We start from the raw sequence: 5,871 nt of genomic DNA on the forward strand, positions 1-5,871 counted from the left end.
GATTCGCTTAAAATAAGCTGCTGTAAAAATAATAAAAGAATTGGCTCCAGTCATGTGGATACCTCAACATGACTGAAATTCTGGTCCCAACTGTGGTTATTAAGTCAAGGACTACCTGTATTAGCTTGAGGTTGGATAGGATCAATTAAGGTATTTTTCCACTTCTATTTTTTATTCTAGAAGAAAATCTTTAGTGTGACAACATCAGTACCTTAAAAACCCAAAAGTCTGACAATTCCAAAACCATCTACAGTACACCAAGGCATATGGCAAAATTGTTATTAAATTGCAATAACCATAACTCCACAGAATAAATCACTGGGAGAATTCTTTACTAAGGCTACCAAATCAGAGGGCTCCAAAAAAAGATTTTCATTGAAGCTACTTATTGAAGTGACTTAATGAATTAAATGATATCTCCAAGTACACAGGGAACAGGTCTTGAACTTCAGAATAAATGCTTCACACTCTACTTGTAAGGGGTTAAGGAAAATAGCAAGCTAAATTAAGCAATAAATGACTAGATTCTTAAATACTGCAGTGAAGAGTAAAACAAACAATGTAAAACCTACAGTTGTGTCCTCTGAAAACAGAAATATATTCTCCACTTTTAAAAAAATTATTTTAAAAGAAAAGAACTTTAAAAACTAAAATCACCCTGACTATGTTTAATGACATACATGCCTAGGTCACAGCAGCTGCATTCATACAATATGCTAAGCTTTGATTAGTTTCAATCTTGCTTAGCTATTTTGTGGGTTATTTATTATTGACAGTATTTTTATATCACTCCAATCAAATGACTTGGGCATTATACAGAAGAATCTCAAAAACAATCTCTCAATATACAGTAATAAGAAAAATGAATAATCATATAATTCAAAAACTATAGTCACATGGCCAACCATCCTCTATTTACACCAGACATTAAAACAATCAAAAGCAGAAACAAAAATAATAGTTTTTATTTTTTTCCAAGAAGCCAGGACATTTGAACACAATATTCCATTTGTGTTTCAGAACTAAGTAGATTTTCATAAGCAGAAATGATTGAATTTTGACTAATATTTCCTGGAAAATGCAAGTGGCTGTCCCAATCACATCCTGTTTATGGGCTTCTAACCAGCATCTGGTTTGTGTCTTTGAAAATAATAGTGGAGAATTTGATTAGGTTTGATTAGGTTTGCAACCTAACAGAATATTGGGAAGTAATCACTGTATATAAATGGGGACTGAGAACTAAGTTAGGGTCTATCTGCCAATCATCAGGAGTATACTCCAAAACCAAAACAGAATGATATTGCTATATTTGGTGCAATGGAAAAAGCCAATACAAGAAAGCTTAAGTTTAAAAATGAGCCAGATTTGGTTGGGACCTGCAGAGAAAAAAAAATCAGAAAAAATATCGGATGGGAGAGACAGTTGGTCGGTCACCAATCATAAAGTTATTGAGTCCTCCATCCTATGTCCCATCCCACCTCCTTCCAGTCATATGACCTCCAGTAGAGCTTTTAAGGAGTTGGAAAGTATTGGGAAGTCATGTTCTACATGCTTTACTGTAACTTGGTACATGTTCTTATGACATTTGTATTATTGTTATTGATCAGATACTAAGTTAGATAGTGAGGAATCCTTGGTGCTGTCTGAGCTTAGTTGTTTTCTTGCAGATGTTTCATTACCAAAACTAGGTAACATCATCAGTGATGTTACCTAGTTTGGGCAATGACGAGGGGGGACATGGTAGCAGTGTTCCAATATCTCAGGGGCTGCCACAGAGAAGAGGGAGTCAAGCTATTCTCCAAGGCACCTGAAGGCAGGACGAGAAGCAACAGATGGAAACTGATCAAGGAGAGAAGCAACCTAGAACTAAGGAGAAACTTCCTGACAGTTAGAACAATTAACCAATGGAACAACCTGCCTCCAGAAGTGGTGAATGCTCCAACACTGGAAGTTTTTAAGAAGAGACTGGACAGCCATTTGTCTGAAATGGTGTAGGGTTCCTGCCTGGGCAGGGGGTTGGACTCGATGACCTCCAAGGTCCCTTCCAACTTTATTATTATTATTACTAAGGACTCTTTATTTCAACGCTGAGCTACAAATATTCTCCTAGGTTAGATAGTCCTGTGGAATGATGGTCAATTAGCCCTCATATCTTTTTTGCTCTTCTGCTTGTTACTTATAGTGAGCCTAATTTTAAACTGAAAGGCTGCTCTTGGCAATGCAGGTTTAGAGCAGACCATAAAACTGTAGTTTAAGGACATAACATATAAGTAGTCCTGCTGGATCAAGACAGCAATCCCTTTTATTCAGAGGTGGGCAAGTCTTTGGCAGCCCTAGGCTGCATTAACCTTAGGTGAAGGCCGAGGATATAAAATGCACAATGTTATATTATACTCCTGGGTAGGATGAGATGTTTTGGAGTCAATTTGCAACTTATGCATTTTCAGTAGGTCACGTGTACAGTAGTTTTTATGTTTTTCCTCCCTCGAAACAGTGAGAAATAATCCTCAGTGGGAAGACCCCCTCAGAGCACAAAAGCCGTAAGTCAGAATGTCCCTAAGAACACAAAAAAGGTACGTACAGGTAGTCCCCAACTTACAACCACAACTGAGTCCAAAATTTACATTGCTACGTGAGAAATTTGTTAAGTGAGTTTTGCCTCATTTGATGACTTTTCTTGCCACGTTTGTTAAGTGATCACTGCAGTTCCTAAATTAGTATTACGGTCGTTAACTGAATCTGATTTCCCCATTGACTTTGCTTGTCAGAAGGTCGAAAAGGGGATCACATGACTCCGGGACACGGCAACCATCATCAATGTGAGTCGGTTGTCAAGCAGCCGAATGTAAGTCACATGACCATGGGGATGCTGCAATGGTCATAAGTGTGAAAAATGGTCGTAAGTCACTTTTTTCAGTGCCATTGTAACTTCGAATGATCACTAAATGAACTGTTGTAAGTCAAGGACTGCCTATATGTGCCAGACCCACTCTGCATCTAGAGATTACCCACCCTGACTCAATCCAATATCCTGTTCCTTCAGTAGGCAGCCAAATGCCTCTAGCACAGGGGTAGGCAACCTTGGCTCTTTTATGACTCGTCGACTTCAACTCCCAGAATTCCTGAGCCGGCCATGCTGAGGGGAAAGGGAGAGGTTTCCAAGCTGAGCCAGGCTGGCTCAGGAATTCTGGGAGTTGAAGTCCACGAGTCATAAAAGAGCCAAAGTTGCCTACCCCTGCTCTAGGAATAAAGTATGCAGGAGACATACTACTTGTTCCCCAGCAATGAACATTCTTAGATGCTCTGTTGCCTCTGAATTTGGAAGCTCCATTACCTGGCGGGGATATTTTAAGGGCTTGATTTGGGGGCCACCATTTCAAAACTGCATCCAGTTTTGGTCACCATGATGTAAAAAACATGTTGAGACTCTAGAGAGAGTGCAGAGAAGAGCAACAAAGATGATTAGGGGACTGGAGGCTAAAACATATGAGGAAAGGCTGCTGGAATTGGGTATGTCTAGTTTAACAAAGAGAAGGACGAGGGGTGACATGATAGCAGTGTTCCAATATCTCAGGGGCTGCCACAAAGAAGAGGGAGTCAAGCTATTCTCCAAAGCACCTGAAGGCAGGACAAGAAGCAACTGGTGGAAACTAATCAAGGAGAGAAGCAACCTAGAACTCAGGAGAAACTTCCTGACAGTTAGAACAATTAACCAGTGGAACAACCTGCCTCCAGAAGCTGTGAATGCTCCAACACTGGAAGTTTTTAAGAAGAGACTGGACAGCCATTTGTCTGAAATGGTATAAGGTTTCCTGCCTGAGCAGGGGGTTGGACTCGATGACCTCCAAGGTCCCTTCCAACATTACTATTATTATTTATTATTATTTTATTATTTTTTATTACTTTAATTTATACCCCGCCCTTCTCCCGAGGGACTCAGGGCGGCTTACAGGTAAATAAAAACAGAGCTATTATTATTATTATTATTATTATTATTATTATTATTATTATTATTATTATTATTATTATTATTATAACAAAGCTTGAAAAAAAACACTTGTCAGTTTCATAAAGGTGCAGATTCCAGTTAATGAAAAAAACAGTCAGAGGCGAGACTTAAAGTTCCAGTGTTCCATGAATGACCAGACCTCACCCTTGTACAAAATGTCTCCATATTTTTTTTCTTGTATTTAACAAGAATAATAACTATTCTTTTCCATTACCTGCACGCATCCCTGGATACTTTTCTCAAAGTACGTATGTAAGGTCCTGTCTGCAGCTTATTAGGGTGGAGGACTTCTTTAATTTTAAAACTCTGGAACATCTGCCTTCTCTTTTTGAGCTTGTTTTCTGAGCTAGCAGCAGCTAGGAGGAGTCTGGGAAATGTGGCTCATTGCTGGCAGACAGCCCGATTGCTGAGTCAGCTGAATTGAAGGTGCCAAGGTGAAAGTTTTGTTGTTTTGACCTCGTCTTTTCTCCAGCTTATTTGGAGGAAAACTTTGAAAGCAGAAGATTTTCTCCCTGTGACAAACCGCTGCCTTAAGTTCCATTATAAATTCTTGGAAAGGAAAACATAGTGATATCTATGGCAGGATCTAAACATTCTTCTGGATAATGCCCTTCCAACTGTGGAAATACCATTCTTGGCTTTCTTTAACAGAATAATAGAGTTAGAAGGGACCTTGGAGGTCTTCTAGTCCAATCCCCTGCTATTTCAGACAAATGGTTGTCCAATCTCTTCTTAAAAACCTCCAGTGATGCAGCACCCACAACTTCTGAAGGCAAGTGGTTCCACTGATTAATCATTCTGTCAGGAAATTTCTCCTTAGTTCTAAGTTGGTTCTCTCCTTGGTCAGTTTCCATCCGTTGCTTCTTGTCATGCTGTCATATACTTTGGAGAATAGGTTGACCCACTCTTCTTTGTGGAAGCCCTTTAGATATTGGAAGACTGCTATCATGTCACACGTAGTCCTTCTTTACATTAAACTAGGCATACCTAATTCCTGCAACCGTTCTTCATATGTTGAACGCCAAAGAATTTAGGCCTTTGAACTATGGTGCTGGACAAGGCTCCTGCGAGTCCCCTGGACAGCAAGGCGATCAAACCGGTCAGTCCTAGAGGAGATCAACCCTGACTGCTCCTTAGAAGGCCAGATCCTGAAGTTGAAACTCAAATACTTTGGCCACCTAATGAGAAGGAAGGACTCACTGGAGAAGAGCCTAATGCTGGGAAAGATGGAGGGCAATAGAAGAAGGGGACGACAGAGAATGAGGTGGCTGGATGGAGTCACTGAAGCAGTAGGCGTGAGCTTAAATGGACTCCAGAAGATGGTAGAGGACAGGAAAACCTGGAGGAACGTTGTCCATGGGGTTGTGATGGGTCGGACACGACTTCGCAACTAACAACAACAACAACAACAACCCCTAATCATCCTTGTTGCTCTTCTCAAGACTCTTTCTAGAGTTTCAACATCTTTTTTACATTGTGGCGACCAAAACTGAACGCAATATTCCAAGTGTGGTCTTACCAAGGTGTGATAAAGTGGTACTAATACTTCACGTGATCTTGATTCCATCCCTCTGTTAATGTAGCCTAGAAGTGTGTTGGCTTTGTAACTCCCTAGATCCCTCCATAGGATGCCCAGCTGATTTATCATTTGATAAAGTACATCACATTTGATAAAGTACATCACAACCTACTACTTGACAAGATAGAAAAATGTGGGGTAGACAGCATCACCACCAGATGGATCCGTAGCTGGCTGACCGGCCGTACTCAGCGAGTGGTCCTCAATGGAACCACATCTACATGGAGGGAAGTGTGTAGTGGGGTGCCCCAAGGCTCTGTTCTGGGCCCAGTGCTCTTCAACA

This window comes from Protobothrops mucrosquamatus, unplaced genomic scaffold (assembly GCF_001527695.2).
Source record: "Protobothrops mucrosquamatus isolate PMUCROS unplaced genomic scaffold, P.Mucros_1.0 scaffold14, whole genome shotgun sequence".
NCBI lineage: Eukaryota > Metazoa > Chordata > Lepidosauria > Squamata > Viperidae > Protobothrops > Protobothrops mucrosquamatus.